Raw genomic sequence first — 17109 nt, forward strand, 5'->3', positions numbered from 1 at the left:
TGTTGGCCGTCAAACGAGGCACTGAATGGTAAAAGCTGCAGCTAGGCGTGTCTCTCTAGGACTCCAGCCACAGGTTCTGCTTTCAGCCTTCCAGAATTCCAATGATTGTGTGCTTAGAGTCTCCTCACCTTCTGGGCTGCTTTTGTGCTCCCAATATGGCTGTAGAAGCTTATTGGAGTAACATTTCCTCACAAATGCTTCAATATGCTCTCCCGCCAAGCCTGGTCCTGCAGGGGCCGTCTCATTTGCATCTGAAGGTATCAAAATTCTTGCTGAGCAAGTCCCTTCCACCCCAAACATCTTTCTAGATCTGAGCTCAGCACTGTTTTAACGTGATGCCTCTCGCTTTCCCTGAGGCCTGTTCCAGGAAGGTGAGCTATATTAAACTTGCTGCTGCAATGTTTAGGCTTATTGATTTTTTTTTTTTAAAACTTGGCACCAAACAACCAAAAGGCAGTTTAAAAAAAATCAGAAGGGGGGAAAGACGCAAGAAGGGAGAGACATGCACCCAGCTGTGGCATTTAGCACTGTCCAGTGCGAAAGACATTTCTATGAGCTTACACTTCCAAATGTAGCAAAACAAGAGCTACTTTCTTGATGATCTTTTAATGGAGTTGGCAGTGCAAGGCTGTAGCAGCGCCACAGGAAGAGACGGGAATCTATTGTTACGTTCTGTGCCACCAGGCCCTCCTAGGCTGACTTGTGCAAAGTAGAGCTCCCACGAAGGCGAGACTCCTCGCGGGTGAGGATTCCCTTCTGGCAACCTCTGCGTTCTGACAGCCGCATTTCTTGTGGGAATCTTGAACTCTGCAGAATTACCACGAATCCAAAGGTGCCCTTCACACAGACGCCTTTGGAGGGTTGCAGGATCAAGTCTGCTCATCGGTAGATTGAGCCTTTCCAAACAGACTGCAGGGAACCTTGGGATGGAATGTTTAACTCTGTTTGAGATATGAATTGGCCACCTCAAACCTGCCCCCTGTAACCACCACTGAAAGAAGGCGAGGGCCACAATATAAGCCATCCTTTAAGACATCCATCTTGGGCCGTTGCCGAGGCTCACTAGGCTAATCCTCCGCCTAGCGGCACCGGCACACCGGGTTCTAGTCCCGATTGGGGCACCGGATTCTGTCCCGGTTGCCCCTCTTCCAGGCCAGCTCTCTGTGGAGGATGGCCCAAGTGCTTGGGCCCTGCACCCCATGGGAGACCAGGAGAAGCCCCTGGCTCCTGCCTTCAGATCAGCGCGGTGTGCCGGCTGCTGCGCACCAGCCTCGGCGGCCATTGGAGGCTGATCCAACAGAAAAGGAAGACCTTTCTCTCTGTCTCTCTCTCACTGTCCACTCTGCCTGTCAAAAAAAAAAAAAAAAAAAAAGACATCCATCTCCCCATTCATCCATCCATCTGTCTGTATTCCTCCCTTCCTCTCTCTCCTGCCCACACTCCCACCCCCCATACATCTAACCAAACTTTATATGTCAGACACCATGCTAGGTACTGCAGATCCATAATATGTGACATGTATTGTCACATTTTGCTTTCACTACTCAATATCCTGGAATATCCTTTTCTACTAGGAAAATTCCTTCTCATTTTTATTTATATTTTATTTTTTTAAAATTCCTAATCCAAATGTACCATCACCTAGAGATGTCTCTCAAATGTCTAAGACTGAATGAATTATTTCTGCCTATTTATTTGCTTGATACTTTATGCATGCATATTCATGTTTTATGTTGCTCATTTGCATAATAGTAATAACACCAACAATAAATAGATTTTATTTGACAAATACTTACTATGACTAGGCACTTTGCCAAATGCTTCACATATATTAAATGTTTAGTCTTAACAGCAGTTCTGTGAAGAAGCTACTATAATTATCCTTAACTTACAGAAGAAGCTGGGGGCCAGAGAAGTTATCTACTTGTCACTCAGCTTGGCAGTGAGCTCTCCTTGGCAGACAGCAAGGAATTCCACGGGCCACAAAGCTTAGTTTATGCCTATCAAAGAGATACACCATAGATCATCTAAAAAACAAATAGGTAAATCAGAAGAATCAGAGAATAATTGCGTAAGTGCAACTCAAAATTTCTAGGTCTAGTCTTACCTGCCGAAAGACTAGACTTGCGGATGAGAATCAACATATAGTAACATTATAGTGATCCCTGCTTGGTCCTCTACACGTGTCATTCGGATGTGACTTCACTGTGGACATTGGTGGAATTTAAAGGACTGTTGCACTGCCAAATTAGAAAGATAGGTAGGTAGGTAGATGGATAGATAGATAGATACAGCCAGACACCTAGACATTAATGTACATGGATGATATCACTGAAGACACCCTGTTAGGTTAGGACAATGGCTATTTCATTTCGCTGAGGCAGAGAAACTGAGGCTTAGAGAGGTGAAGAACTTACCAAAGGTCACCTTGTCAGAAAATAGTGCATTTGGTGCTCAGAGCTGTGCAGGTTTTCACCAAAGCCTTGGAGCCTGAACCCTACACTCTGCTGATGGGCACACAGAAAGAGATACCGCAGTAAATGCCGAGAAAGCCGGGCATCATCCCCCAAACAGTGTAGATAATCAGGCTGCTCTGCCCACACGTTCATTTAGGGTTCATTGTTTTCCATGCTACATATTCAGAGGGCCTTGACACATGAAGCACTCGAATAACATGCTTTTAAGAAAAAATTGAACTTCTGCTTAAAGAAAAAGCAGTTATGTGCAGTGTGTGTGTGTGTATGATGTATAACATGCAAATTTATATTTACATTGTCTAGAGCCTTTAGGTTCAATGTTATATTCTTAATAGCATAGCCATGATCATAAGGCTAACCATGACTCATTTTCCAATATTGTGGGATGTGTTCTGTTTAATTTTATGCATAATTCAATACATATGACTGACACTGGCATCCAAAGTAGCCCTACTAATGTCATCATTTCTTGCCCTGGAATATCCTACAAGGAGTCCAGCAAAGCTGTGAGTATACATGGCGTGAAATCATTCTGCAATCATTTGTAATTATTTGCTGGTTCCTACCACAACCTTGAAATTCATTTTTCAAACATCACAAATGACCCTTTGCTCACCAAAACTAATGGCTTCTTTTCAGTCCTCATTTTTCTGGAACTTGCTGAACCATTTGATATCACTCACTCATCATTCTCTCCAATGCAGCTCTGAACTGCCTGATATTCTGTAATGTTAGATATTGGGTACCTTTTGATTTCACCATATATATATACACACACACACACAACTGCACTATGCAAAGGTCACCACATTCCCTAGTGTTCAGATAAACTTCTATTGAGATCTCAAATAAGAGTAGTTCAAACACCCTTCTGATGATAGCATGATAAAACAACAAATTTTGCTATTGTCCTGCAGATTTTGATCATCCATTTGAGCATCCTATTTTAAGATCATCAGCTGCAAAGTCGGTGGCCAACATTCATTTTGAAATTGCTCTACATAGAAAAGGGGCACAAATTCAGTTTTTCGAAGTAGTTTCAAGGTAACTTCATTTCCCGTCATCAGACCCTCGTCTTGTACCTGTAATTTATCCAGCTTCTACCTGTTGAGGATGGCAGGTTATGTTTGAAAACACAGACTTTGGAGACCAACAAATACCATGACAGCAAATGAGAACTGGAAAGAAAATACAAGCTCTCTTTCACAAGAAGCTGGTGTTCTTTCAGGTCCTGTCTCCTGAAGGAGAGAGAGGAGTGGATGTTTACAACCACACGTGCACACACACATACACACACACATTGATGTCCAATTGTGTAAAGGAATCAAAAACTATAATGATGTTGTGCAGAGGCCTAGTCACTCTTTGAATTTGTTAAAGATGTCTTTATTTGAAAGGCAGGGTGACAGCAAGAGTAAGAGAAGGAGAAAGAGATTGTTTATCTGGTGGTTCATTCCCCAAAGGGCTATGACAGCCAAGCCTGAGTCAGGCCAAAGCCAGGAACCGGAAACTTCCTCCTGGTCTCCTTTGTGAGAGGCAGGAACCTGATCACTTGGCCATCTTCCACTGCTTTCCCAAGCTCATTAGCAGGGAGCTAGATCAGAAGTAGAGCAGCTGAGACACACATTGGTGTTCTAATATGGGGATGCCAGCATTGCAGGTGACAGTGTAACTCACTAGGCCACAATGCTAAGGCCCTCACTCTTTGAATCTTTAAGAAATAAAAATTCTCTGAGGCAGAGTGCCCACCCCTACACACACACACACACACAAACATACAGTGTTCACGGTGCTTCACCACAACCAGGCCACTTACTGTGACTTTTGATTTAACTGACATGAAAACACTATTAGAAATATCTGCACTTACCCTCACAAACAATTGAGATAGCTACCAGAATCCTCCTTGAGAATTTGGGAGGTGAAGGCAGAATGTAAAGTCAAGCCTCACCTTGGCCTGGGCATCTGTTTCACTGCTATACCCAGTATCTACCCAAGAATGGTGTTCAAGAATCCAGCAGTGGGTTGATTTTTGTAAACCCATCATGACCACAAAGATCTAGAAATTGGTGCTTGCCCTGCCAAAAGCAGCACCAATTTAAACCAGAAAATCAAATATAGACTTTGGCTCCAAGATATTGGGGGAGGGGAGGTGCGGATTTGCAGGAAGTGATAGAGAAAGCAAACAAAGGAAAGCGTTAGGGGACTCTGCGATGTAGACATGAATAAGGGCTGGGAGAAGTGAAGGAAAGGGAGTGAACAAAATGCATGGGCCCTGCACCTGCACTTGGCTGTGTCATTAAGGACCCAGAGTCCCACTGTGGTAACCACTGAATGAGCAGGGCATGGAAAGCTGGGTCTGGCTTCAGAGCACAAGCTTGGAGAGAACAGGGGCAGCATGGGAAGAGCATATGAATGTTTATCAAACAATATTGATTGAGCAGCTAGAGTGACAGTGAAAAGATCATAGGACCATGTCTCTGCTTTGCTGAGGAATAACTGTTATAGGAATATACTCTCTTTTCACAGTTTAATAAAAGAAGATATTACTGTAAGCTCTTCATATAATAACTTGATAAACTAAACACTGTTTCTCCCACCCTTACTGTACCTGTGAATTTTAAAGTTCTATGTGCATTGACATGACGGCATATTTTTCTTGTCAGTTAAACTAGTTGGTATGGCAACATTTAATTTCTTGAAGAAATGTCTATCAATGTCGTGGTGAAAAAGTAGCACTGGTACATTGTACTGGCATGAATCATAACCACCTCCAACAATAGCAGTGACAAAATATTGTAATAAAGATAATAACTGTAGTGATAGCAATAACAATGGCAACACCAACACCAAGTACAACGATTGAAGTAGAGAAAGCAGAGACTTAGCAGTTAGATATTCCAAGGCTCTCTTTCTGACTCAGTAATCCTGGGTAAGAATCTCTGTAAGTGGTGATTTCCTACTTTGAAAACAAATCTATTTCTACATTATTCATAAAGTTATGCACAAGTTGTGGGGGAAAGCTACTATGAAGTAATAATTAAATGAAAAAAAATATATCCTGCATATTTTTCTAACACAAGTGAACTTCTAATAAATGCTAGTCCTGAAATCTTATTTTCAGGATCCTAACGTTGGTTCAGTAAGTTTTGAAAACTTTTAAACAGAAGGAAAATGGTACTGCAAACAGAGAACCAGGATAGGTCAAGTTCTCACTCTCACAGGAAACAGTATCACCAGAGAACCTTTGCACTCCCATTCCCTGCCACCAACAGGGTGGCCGTGTTAACTCCATGGAGTCCCACTGTAGAAGCAGTGGCCCAACCCCAGCCCCATGTGGATTCCTCAGCTAGACACCTTGCAATTCTACAGTAAGTCAAAGCTGAGAGCAAACAACAAAGTTTATCCAGACGACAATTTGAAGGGTTATTTTCAATATGGAGAGTGCAAGTGAACAATATATGCAAATTCGGTTCTTTTGTGAGACTCGGTGTGTTAATATTTTGTAAATAAAATACAGTTGGACCTTCAAATCCATTAGGAGAAAGGACCTTGTGACTCCCTCTTTACAGGTGAGGAGACAGAGAATTCAGTGGTTGTTAAGCCAGCTGCTCAGGGTCACACAGCTATCAAGTAGCTTGCAAAAATACAAACCCGGGTAGCCTTTCTCTGGGACATATATGCTCAATCTTGAATTCATCCTTTGCACAATAAAGAAAAATAGTATAAACAGAAACAGGGAGAGAAAGTAAGAAGAAACAAAACACAGAGTTTCCTAAGACCCATAAAAAATATACTTGCTTCTTAAAAATAAAAAAGAATATCCACTTGACTTTTCCTTAATGCTTCTTTCCCCTCTAATATAATCCATTTTTTGAAGCACATTAGAATGTTAAGACCTTGAATAAAATATTCAGAGAAAGCTAAGCTTCTGTGCAGAGCCAGTGCCTTCGCACACAGGAAAAACACAATTTGTTTACATGTTGTCTAGAACTTTATTCTCAAAAGAACAGTCTTATTTCTACAGTCCATTATTCATGCTGGCTTGGCCAGACCTTATTTCTCTCCTCACAGTCCCAGAGGTAACATGTTGTTTTCAGTTTGCTTCTCTGAATAGACCTATAGACACCACTGACCTTGGTGGGAGAAGACCAGACCACTGATGGAATTATTTTCCTACTGGAATTACCCCCAGGAATTCAAGCAAATGTGGAGTACTGATAGATTGTTATCAGTCAGCAACCTTCCCAATCTGGCATGTTCCCTCTGTAATCTTTACAATCTTTATCTCAAGGATCACAAGACACTGTCTGTCTTTTCTGTCTTTCCCAAATATAATAGTTTCTTCTTAGCCTTCAGGTATTTTAGGACTTCAGCTTTATTTTAAGACTTTTTTTTTTTTTTTTTTTTTTTTTTTTTACAGGCAGAGTGGACAGTGAGAGAGAGAGACAGAGAGAAAGGTCTTCCTTTTGCCGTTGGTTCACCCTCCAATGGCCGCCGCGGTAGCGCGCTGCGGCCGGCGCACCGCGCTGTTCCGATGGCAGGAGCCAGGTGCTTATCCTGGTCTCCCATGGGGTGCAGAGCCCAAGCACTTGGGCCATCCTCCACTGCACTCCCTGGCCACAGCAGAGAGCTGGCCTGGAAGAGGGGCAACCGGGACAGGATCGGTGCCCTGACCGGGACTAGAACCCGGTGTGCCGGCGCCGCAAGGCAGAGGATTAGCCTGTTGAGCCACGGCGCCGGCCTATTTTAAGACTTTTTTGGAACCATTTGATCCCATCCACCTCTGACTAACCACATCTTGTACATTTTTTAATCATTTGTTGATTTGATTTCATGTTTTCATCACTAAAACTATTGTAATAGCCAAATGACTGCATTCCCATCTTATGGATCAACTTTCCTCTGACATCATCCCCCTTCCTCTTGTGTCAGAAGCCAAAGATTCTGTTGACCTAGTCTCTATCTCATCTCCAGGATCAGGTGTGTACTCAGGTCTAGGGGATCAACCATGTCAATATCCTCACCCATACTGATGAGTTCAAGAATGAGCATGGATCCCATAAAATCCCAGGAATTTCTCTTTCAATGGAGGGGGCCTTTCCTTCTGAAACAGAATCTGGACAGGTGTGAGTGCCCAACATGTCACCACGTATTGTGTAAGAATTAATTCAACATTGAGGAGAGCAGAACTGAGAGATGACGCTGGACCACCCCTGGTGATCATGAGCTCCTGGGACTATTGCCTCTGCATCCCATCACCAGGATGGCAATGCCAGGGATGGCTTCATGGGCCTGCAGTCAGTACACCATGGCCCTACACTTGGAGTTAATTGATCAGCAGTCCCTGTCTTGAAACTATTAATAATTTTGTCTTCTATAACTGAAGGCCAGCTGGACAATGGGACGTGCACTGGGAGCTAGGAGTTCTGACTCATGATGGGCCCTGCCTTCTGCCACCTCCCTGGACCAAGTTCTGTACCACTTGCTCCCTCTCCCTAGGGCCTTGGGCCCCACCTGCCATCCTGTTCCCTGCACACTACAGCTGCTTTCTCTGACTGGTTCCAGGACTGGGTAGCAATGACAAGGGATAAACAGAGACGCCTTTAATCCACCATCACCCTCAGGCCCTAGTGGGTCTTGGATATAATCAGAAGAAGGTTGAATTGGACACACATTCTGAGTCATCTTAGGATGGAGTTAGGTAGTGGTTCTCCCTGCCCTTGGCTTGGAATGTGTTTAGCAGTTGGTCAAATGCTCAGGCCCCAAGTATGTCCTAGATCAGAGGTAGTGATGCCTTAGGTCTGTTATAGATCAGGTAATGGGTCCATAGGAAAGGGAAACTGCTTTCTCCAAATGAGCCCTGCCTTTATGTTTTTCAATGAGTCCTGTGAATTTTATCTCTGTTCTTGCATGCTATTCATGGAGTTTTCAACCACATGAGATAACAAGTTTCCTTTTTCACATAAGTCTTTGAATCAGATCTTGGATCAGAGGCCTCGTGGATGTCCGCCCCCACACCCCGCCCCGTGGTCTGCACTACCCTGGGTTAGCCGACACATGGCACTCTCTGGTCTTGCTCTTTGCCTCGCCACCCTCCGGACAGCTGTTTCTCTGCTCACCGGCCAGATGCTGCTTCGGGCTGTGGCTCTGCCCATCCCACTGAGCCCAAGGGGTAGGTATTAGATGCTCTCTTAATCCTGTGAAGCACAGCTGAGACCAGCCTGTTGGAAAATAAGCCTGACACCCAGGGAATTAAGAGGACAATAGAATAAAAGCGCATGCAGCTTGAAGCTGGATTGTGGACTGCGGCCTCCCCGGTCCCTTGCTTCTACAGAGCACCGCCTTGTCTGATTCTCCTCAGCCTCTGGGCCAGCCACTGCATTACAGGAGCCAGATTAGACACTCCCTAGGGCATGCAAGGGTTTCAGCTGCCCTGACTCCTCTCAGACTCTCTACCCTGAAGCTGTTGGAAAGAGAAATTCCCATGTCAGACCAAACTCTGAACAACAACAAAAGGAAAAAGCTCGCTATGTTTTTTTGATTCATTCAAATCTGACTAAGGATTTCTAAGCAATTTCTACTTTGCAGAACTCTGCTTGGATGCCCACTCCCCTTAACAACATTGTGAGGTCTGCAGCCATCTTTGTCCTCATTTTATCATTAACGGAATCGAGGTTCAGAAAGTTGGAAGCTCACTGAGGACACACAGCCTGTCTGTGTCACAGCCTAGAAGGGCACCCAGTTTTAGAACATGCAGTATTTATGCTTTCTATTCTACTGGCTCCTAGGACAGAGAGAGCAAGTGGAGATCTCTCCAACAAGCTTCCGTGTGACTTCCCAAAGCCAGAACAAGGCAAAGTGCAGGCAAGGATGGCTGGTTCCTCACTTTGTTCCTCTGCCTTATCAGCTCCTAAGGCTGAGATTGCTGGAGAACCTTTGTCACTGGGGCCGGAACTTGCCTGGACAATGTCATCTGAAAAGTAAATCCCACAAGCATCATGTGTCTGAATAAAGAGAACGATCTTCCTAGATAGAAAATCAAGTCGGGGTGCCCTCACGACTTGGTGCTCCCCTTTGAGTTAACGGTTGCCTTTGGTAATTCCCCATATACCAAAGCAGTGGTTCAATAAGTGTGGTGCAGGACCAGTAGCAGCTTGTAGGAAATGCTTGTACTCTCTGGCTCCACCAAAGCCCTACTGAAGCAGAAAAGATGGGGTGGATCCATCAGTGTGTTTAACAAGCCCCTCCAGGAGGTTCAAATGCAGGTCCGGGTCAGGATCACTAACTGAAAGGTGCGAAACCCTCTCCAATCTATGTTCTCGGTGGTTCTTCCTAGAAACCTTGCAGCTTCCCTTCCTGTTCCCTCTGTCACAGGCTCCTGGAGCTGTGAAGTGTTGCAGCTTCCTTCACATGAGCCCCGGTGGGCAGGCTTTGAGTACAGTGTGTCTCTTACCAGGTTCTCCTGGTTTCTCTGCAAGAACCCCACCCACAAAGAGCTTCTAAAGGCAAGAGCTTCGGCTCCTGCACTCTGAGCCCTCACCTGCCCCATGGCAAGCAAATGATAAATGATCAATGCAGATGCCTTCTGGGATCCTAACTGATTTGGGAAGATGTGTGCATACCAATCTGCCGATTGCAGCTAGGAAAACAACTTGGGGTTGGGGCTCCAAGGAGACTTTTGGAAGAGATACCTTGCTTCCGTAAAAAACATATTTAGATATATGAAATAGCCAAGTGTTTTAAAACTAGAAAGTGCTATGAAACCTTCTCAGAATCACTTCCTTTTTGATGGGCATTTATGCAATGGCCAGATTACTTCAGGAGAGAAATTCGGTGATGCTTCGAGGGTAATCACAGTCACAGTCACTCTCCTGCCTAAAACAGTCTGTTACTTTTTAGTGACTTAGAACAGTGGTTCTTCTCATTCTTGACTATATGCTGAAATATCTGGGAAACTTAAAATCATGATGCCCAGACCAATTACAGGAGACCAGTTACAGCAGAATACCTGGGAATAGGGCAAGGTGTTTTGAAAGGATCTCCAGGAAGCCCCGGTACTCAGCCCTGTTTGTGAATGTTGGATTTGGAAATGGCAGTCCATTTAGTGAGCTCTGTAAATGCCCTGCTTTCTGCTCAGAACTTCTGCCTGGAGCTCATCCTCTCAACCTCCCCATTCAGTCACTGTACGTTGGTGGCTCCATCAATCACAGGCCTTGGCATCTGCTGTCTCTCCTGCCAGGATGCTTGTTTTAGCAGATCTTCATGTGGCTGACTCATTGCCCATCCTTCAGTTCTCAGCCCAAATAGTTCTCCCTCTAAGAGTATTAAGTTGACCACTTTATCACATCACGTTCAGTGTCATTCTTGCTTACCGCCTGGTTTGTCTCTTCTGAAACATGCCTTACCACCTTGATTATGCATTTATTGACTTACTGATTATATATTTATTGACATGCCTTACCACCTTGATTATTATTATTGACTGATGTATTGTTGGTCTTGCCTCACTTTAGTGGTAGGTCCAGAGAGCAGAGGCCTTTCTCTTCTTGTTCACTATCATCTCCCCAGTATGTGGAAGGATGCTTGAGTCAACAAATATTCCTTGAATAAATTAATGATTGAGAAGCAATGAACTCAGAGAGTCTAGTGATTAAACTTCAGTCCTATAATCATACTCAGTATTTGAACTCCAGTGGTCTGAGTCCAAGTTCATTGATTTTCCCAACTCAGTCCAACTGACCATTTCTGCTTTCACTCTATTCACATATGCTCAGACCAACAAGGTTAGAAGAGACTTACTGTTCTCAGCAAGGAACCGGGGCCTTGGTTAGTTGGAGTTCACCTTATATGAAATGGCAAGGAGTAGGCAAAGTACAAAACCAGCTGTGTAAATAGCATCACCTCCAGTCCCATTTAAATGAGTCAGTAAATTATGCCTCCAGATGCTAAACCATTTATTTCACCACGCTGGAAGAATAAAAAAGGAGCATTCAGAGAAGTGATTTATCTGCCCAGGTATTTCAATCAGAAAAAAACGAATGGAAGGAATCCTTGTGGGAGAACCTGGCACCTGACATGACTGTGGGAGACATTTTCTTAAAAAATAGAATAATCAAATGGTGGTTCACCCACCCTGGTCAGTCCTCAGCATTAGCAATAATGGAGGAGCATGAGCTGGGATGAACTTCAGCTCATAGCTTGCCCTGGAGGAGATGCAGAGGGGCAGGCAAACCCTCTGCCCACGGAAGCAATAATACCAGTGTTAATAATAAGGCACCTTTGCCAACTCTTTGGAGGATAGTTATTATGGGGGTGTTGATAATATTTTTCTCCCTCTCCATTCTTCCTGAGGATGGAAATGCACCTGCAGATGCAATTTTGTTGGCCTAACATTCACAATGGAGCCAGTTTTTGTGCTTTTGCTACCGCTAGTAAAACAACATCAGTCAATTTTGGTATCATAGACATAGAAGACTGAGTCTGGACAACCGTTGCTGAGGGTTGAATTTAGGTATCCACATAATGAGCCTTGGTTTTTAAAGACTGTTTGGAGGGGCAGGAACAACTTAATAATTAGAATTTGCTTTGAATCATGTTATATGGCCAAGAAAAAAGCAGGCTTTCTTATTTCCATTTGGGAGAAGAGAAATCTGAAAGAAGAGTCGTACAACTTGCCCTTGACCAAGGGGAGCAATAGAGTTGGGATTGTAACCATTGAAGAGCACAATTCATAGTGCAGTGAAGACTTAGGAAGTCCTCATGGGTATGGAGAATAGTAATAGCCACAACTCTTTATTACTGTCATGTGCTAGGTATGTGACAATGTTCTAAGTGCCTTACACACAGAATCACATTGAAATGTCATGATAAGCCATTTAATTCTCATCACAGCCCTATGAAGTAGGCACTAGTTCTCTTTGTAGAGAAACACACCATTGGACAGAAAGTTTAATGGCTTGCTTAAAACAAGGGTCAACAACAAGTAGCAGGGCTGTTATTTGTCTTTATTTTTTTTTAAGATTTATTTGTTTGTTTAAAAGACAATGACAGAATGAGAGAGAGAGAGAGAGAGAGAGAGAGAGAGAGAGAGAGAGAGAGAGAGAGAGACCTACTCACTGGTTCACTGTGCAAGTGGCTGAAATATCCAGGGATTGGTGAGGCTAAAACAAGGTGCCTGGAACTCCGAGTCTCCCACATGGGTGGCTGAAGCCTAAGTTCCTGGACCATCTTCTCTTGCTTTCCCAGGCACATCAGCAGGCAACTGGATTGGAAGTGGAGCAGCCCGGTACTCAGACCAGCACTTCAATGTGGGACTGCTTGAACCACAGCACTGCACACCAGCCCCTCAGAGATGGCACCAGAATGCACATCTTCCAAACTCTGCTTTGCTCTTGCGTGGTACTAGCGCGAACCAGGCTAGAAATTGTCAAGTGTCTCACAGCGCTCTGAATATTGAATCTGGAGACTGGAAACCTGCGTTGGTGACTCATTCGTTATGTGCACCGTGAATGAGCCTTCTCTGTTCTTCATGGTCTGGCCGACTTATCTTTATTGCGTCTTAATTCCTGTCTGCTGCTGTTTTGTTTTGTTTTGTTTTGTTTTGTTTTCCAGTGCACACAACCTTGGGCAAAACACACAATCCACCAACTGGTAAGTTGTCCAGTTGGTCTCTTTCAAGTGTGACAACACCAGCTTTAAAAGTTAGCAATGAAAGAAAATGTTTCTTTTTGTACAAATCTCACAAAGAGCAGGAGCTGCTATGAGCACAAGAAGAGAATCCATGTCCTCGCTACTGTCACTCGCAGGAAGAGGGGCAAGTTACTCATTCCCTCACCCCATGTACTCTTCACAGGGGTTTTGAGGAAAAAACTCTGGAACTGAGAACATAATTACATGAACTTGAGATGAGGTAAAGACCAAATTAAAGTAGTAAGCTTTAGGCATAAATACAAGTGGATGGCTATCAGCACATCTCTGTGACAGCAAGTAAAAAGAAATATACGGAGATTATCTTGCTATTAAAACAAAAGGGAAAAAAAATACAGGCGATACCATAGAGCTGGAATTCAGGGATTTTGTAGTATTCACCATACTCCAAATCGACGTTATCGTAATGACAATAATTCTTGCAGGGTAAATGCAAGCCAGGGGCCTATGCTATGCAATTTATGTCATTAAGTTCTCAGATAGCCCCCAAAGTGTAGGTGCCATCACCAATCCCATTTCACAGACGAGTTGTGGATTTGGATGCTAAAACTTGTCCAGATCATTCAGCAACTCATCAATGCAAATAAGGTTCAGAACAGGCTATCTGCATCCGGAGCTTTGGCCCCAACCACTGTGATAGACTGGTTTGTTGGTGTGGAGTTTAAGGCAATCCATGGGGCAGACATTTTGCCTAGTGCTTAAGAATCTGCTTAATGGAGATCTGAATGCCATATTGGAGTGCCTGGGTTCAACTCACAGCTCTGTTTCTGATTCCAGTTTCCTGCTAATACATACGCTGGAACTGTCAGGTGATGGATGAAGTAGTTGGGCACCTGTCACCCATGTGGGAGAACTAGATTGGCTTCCTAGCACCTGACTTCAACCTGGCCCATCTCCAATTGGCTGTGGACATTTAGGGAGCAAACTAGTGGATGGGAGCTTGCTCTCTCTGTTCTCCCTCTGACTCTCAAGTAAATAAAATAGATTTTGAAAAACAGGAACAGCCCTTGTCATTAGCCCCATTCTAGACCAGAAGAATCCCCTTACCTCCCATTATAAAATAATGCACTCACCAGCACCATGGCTCACTTGGCTAATCCTCCGCCTGCAGCACCGGCACCCTGGGTTCTAGTCCGAGTCGGGGAGCAGGAATCTGTCCCAGTTGCCCCTCTTCCAGTCCAGCTCTCTGCTGTGTCCAGGGAGTGCAGTGGAGGATGGCTCAAGTGCTTGGGCCCTGCACCTGCATGGGAGACTAGGAGAAGCACCTGGGTCCTGGCTTCGGATCGGCACAGAGCACCAGCCGTAGCGGCCATTTGGGGAGTGAACCAACGGAAAAGAAGACCTTTCTCTCTGTCTCTCTCTCTCTCACTGTCTAACTTTGCCTGTAAAAAAAAAAATGCACTCAGTTCCAGGGGCCACATTTGCTAGCTGGACCCTCTCTGCCTCCTCTCTCAACCCCACTTTGCCCAATTTCTTAACGACCTCTGCTAGTCCTCCCTCCTCATTAACTGTACCATTTGTTTCTTCCCCTATGATCAAACTTTGTTATTTGGTTATTGACTGCTTACTGCTTAGTTGATTCATTATCCTTCAAACATCTCCCAAGTATGTATTGCAAAGCCAAGCTCACTCACAGACACTGAGGCCATCAATGCATCCGTGGATGGGGTGCTCCCAGAGAACTCACAGTACCTGCAGGAGCAGTGTAGACAGGGTGTTCCCATGCCCGAGTGGAGGGCTGTGGCAGAGGGAGCACACAGAAAGAGCCCCAAGGCCCACCCAGAGGCTGACTGTAGGTCCCCCAGTAGTGATTGGAGCTGACTCTTCCTTCTTACGTAGGACAGTGTACGCAGGAGGCCTGGGATGCTCAGACTGTGCCAGGCATGAAAATCCCAGGACTGATAGGAGAAGGCAGAGCACAGGCCTCCTAACCTCATGGGCCATAGATTCGCACATGGTAGCCTGGGTCATGCCAGAAGCCAAAACTAGGGGTGGGCATTTAGAATCTACTTGGGATGATGCCCACGTCTCATTCCAGAGTGCCTAAGTTCAGGTCCCAGCTCCACCCCCAATTCCACCTTCCTGCCTGTGCACACCCTGGGAAGAAGCAGGTGATGGCTCAATACTTAGGTCCCCACCACTCACATGAGAGACCCAGATGGAGTTCCAGGCTTAAATAAAAATTTAATCAAAATGAACCTAAGCTGTTCAAAACATCCCTAAGTGATTTCATCTCAGGTGCTATGAGTTGTAGCAAGCAGGCATTAATAATTACTAATAAATACATAAAACATGAGGGTATTCCAAAAACCTTATGGAATATGGAATTAAAAGATATGTTTACCTTGGTGTAAAAATATTTTAAATCCATGCATATGAGGTGTGTTTTACAAAGTTGTTGGAAAACCTGCATTATGAAAATAATTATATGTGGGTTTCTAATTTTGGACACCAAAAAATAACTCATGAACTTTATACATACATAAGTGTCATACATGTGTCTATTAGCAACTCCATATGGACAATATTTCATAAGGCCCTCACAGCTATTGTATGAGTGTCACAGGTGAGAAATTTCAATTTCCTGAAATCTTGGAATAACTGAAATGAAGGATGTACACCCTTAGCTCAAAATTATAGTCATTTATAATTTATAATGATTTATAATAAATTATAATCACTAAACAACAATGTGAAAGTTCTCCTTCAGTGAATATGTCCTGAAACTTCTATCCTCAAATTCCCAGAAGCTCTGAGTTGGGAAAACATAATAAAATGATGATAATTATAATAATAATCTAGCCCCTGTCCCTGCCACAGGAGTCTCATTCCTCTTCTTGTGTGACTATTCGGGGCCAGCGCTTACCTGGTGTCTACACCCCCAATGCTTTTCAGTAAAGGAAGAAACCGATTATTTGATCCATCTTCACTGCCTCCCGAAGTCTGCGAAGTCAGGAGCTGGGACTTGGCATTAAAACCAGGCCCTTGCACGTGGCACATGGCCATCCTAACTGTTGTCTTAATTGCTGGCTAAGTGGCCACTCCATGAAAAGCTTATGTATTTGTTTGGTTGTTTTTAGTAATTCTATTGTTTTCTGTTTTTGGTATAGTATCCTGAGTCTTAAGAAGAATCTCGGTTCAACAGAATCAGAGAGTGAGGCCCTGGTACCCAGACTGAACAGAGAGATGAGCCTCCCTTTACAGATGGGATTGGAACAGAACAAGGAACCCCTCCCCGTTAGTATGGGGATGGTCCGACCCGCAGGCCGTATGAGGGCAGTGAAATCATCTGGTCTGGCCCTGCCAAGGTAACCTCAGGTGGTACTTGAAGTTCAATAGATCTTTAGCAGGCTAATTTTTAAGTCAATTATTTTGTATGCCCCATTTATGATGTTAGAAATAGCCAAGGGGGCTGCAATAGAAAAATTTCCCTACCCCTGCATGCGTCTTATAAGCATCACAGCTTTTTAAAACATTTCCCCATTGAACAGTCATTGCTACTCCACACAGATGATGGTTCTACTTCCCCAGCTACTTAATCAGCCCAAACCTCTTGACGTTTGATCTAGATGTCTGTGTGGTACACAGAAGGTACTTCCTGATTAATCATCCAACCACGAAACTTACTGGAAGCAATTCCTCACGCATGAGCACCTCCTGGGTGCCCATCTCAGATCCAGGCGCTGTGTGCCCTGTATGGAAAGGGCCGACATACTCTCCCACACAGAGAGAGCTTGCGAAGACAAGACATTTGAAAAAGAAGCAGCGGGGGTGGGAGTGGGGCGTTTGCCCTGGTGGCTCAGACACCTGTGTTCCACATCTGAGTGCCTGAAATCAATTTCCAGCTCTGTGTCCTGATTCCAGCTTTCGGCTGATGAAGACCCCAGCAGACGGTGCTGATGGTTCAAGTGCCTGGATCCCT

The sequence above is a fragment of the Lepus europaeus genome, chromosome 19 (assembly GCF_033115175.1).
Source record: "Lepus europaeus isolate LE1 chromosome 19, mLepTim1.pri, whole genome shotgun sequence".
In the NCBI taxonomy this organism is placed as follows: Eukaryota; Metazoa; Chordata; class Mammalia; order Lagomorpha; family Leporidae; genus Lepus; species Lepus europaeus.